The sequence below is a fragment of the Chrysochloris asiatica genome, unplaced genomic scaffold (genome assembly GCF_000296735.1).
Source record: "Chrysochloris asiatica unplaced genomic scaffold, ChrAsi1.0 scaffold00029, whole genome shotgun sequence".
Taxonomy (NCBI): domain Eukaryota; kingdom Metazoa; phylum Chordata; class Mammalia; order Afrosoricida; family Chrysochloridae; genus Chrysochloris; species Chrysochloris asiatica.
In genome coordinates, this window is record NW_006408547.1 from 1696075 (window position 1) to 1697848 (window position 1774).

General features: G+C 48.9%; 1 pseudogene; it reads right to left on the reverse strand.

Moving 5' to 3' along the window:
* Positions 1-205: 205 nt before the first annotated feature.
* Positions 206-1192, reverse strand: LOC102827095 (annotated as a pseudogene).
* Between the last annotated feature and the right edge of the window lie 582 nt (positions 1193-1774).

Consider the following 1774-nt stretch of genomic DNA (forward strand, 5'->3'; position numbering starts at 1 on the left):
ATGGATAGTGTACTTTATTGATGGTACATGACAAGACTGGGCTCTTTAGAGCCCCTCCCCTTCTCCAGGGGGTCTGGATGGAAACAGGATGGGAGTTTCTCAGTGTATAGGGGGATTATTACAGTTGGGGTAAGGACTCCCAGAGCAGCTGAGGGCCTCTCTCTTCCTCTAGTGCTGTTGCTGGGGCTGGTGGTCCAAGGAGCTCTTATTCTTTGGAGGCCATGTGGACCATAAGATCCACCACCCTGTTGCTATAGCCGAATTCATTGTCATACCAGGAAATAAGTTTGACAAAGTGGTCGTTGAGGGCAATGCCAGCCCCAGCATCAAAGGTGGAAGAGTGGGTGTCACTGTTAAAGTCACAAGAGACGACCTGGTCTTCAGTGTAACCCAGGATGCCTTTTAGGGGTCCATCTGATGCCTGCTTCACCACCTTCTTGATGTCATCATATTTGGCAGCTTTCTCCAGGTGGCAGGTCAGGTCCACAACAGACACATTAGGAGTGGGGACACGGAAGGCCATGCCAGTGAGTTTCCCATTCAGTTCAGGGATGACCTTGCCCACAGCCTTGGCAGCACCAGTAGATGCAGGGATGATGTTCTGGGCAGCCCCACGGCCATCACGCCACAGTTTCCCAGAGGGGCCATCCACAGTCTTCTGGGTGGCAGTGATGGCATGGACTGTGGTCATGAGTCCCTCCACAATGCCAAAATTATCATGGATGACCTTGGCCAGGGGGGCCAAACAGTTGGTGGTGCAGGAGGCATTGCTGACAATCTTGAGCGAGTTGTCATACTTCTCATGGTTCACGCCCATCACAAACATGGGGGCATCAGCAGAAGGGGCAGAGATGATTACCCTTTTGGCACCACCCTTCAAGTGAGCCCCAGCCTTCTCCAAGGTTGTTAAGACACCGGTGGACTCTACAACATATTCAGCACCAGCATCACCCCACTTGATGTTGGCGGGATCTCGCTCCTGGAAGATAGAGATGGGCTTCCCATTGATGATAAGTTTCCCGTTCTTAGCCTTGACAGTGCCATTGAACTTGCCATGGGTGGAATCATACTGGAACATATATACCATGTAATTGAGGTCAATGAAGGGGTCGTTGATGGCAACAACATCTACTTTGCCAGAGTTAAAAGCAGCCCTGGTGACCAGGCGCCCAATACGGCCAAATCCGTTGACTCCGACCTTCACCATCTTGTCTCAGGGATGCGGCTGGTACTGCAAGAGAAGCTGCGGCTGCCTGTCGAACGGGGAGGAGCAGAGAGCCTACACCATTAACATTTACAAGTGCATTTTATTTTATTTTATTTTTTTAGTGTTTTATTGTGAATTATATGATAGTTTACATGGGAGAACATTAGTTTTACATTCATTCTATCGTACATCGTATTATTGCCATAGTTACAATCCCCTCCATGCATCATCAACCAAGCACACAGTCGCTCTCCCTCTCTGGATCTAAAACCCCCAAACCCCCAGCTGCTCCAACTTTCAAGAGGGAACCTAGAGACAGGGGCCCTGGAGGAAGGCAGAATCGCCAGTGAGTAGCATCCAATCTGCCTAGGTGGAGTTGATGAAATGAAATGCAGATGGTTCTATTGTGATACAATAGTGAATAGTTGCTATCAGGACTGATTGTGAAGGTTGGAAATGTAAAGGTAGACATTTTATAGCAAGGAAGGAAGTGATTAACTTTTCAGTCTAGGAGCAGAGGTCCCTGGGACAATCAATGGAGAAGAGACAAGTGCATCTTTGGTGTAA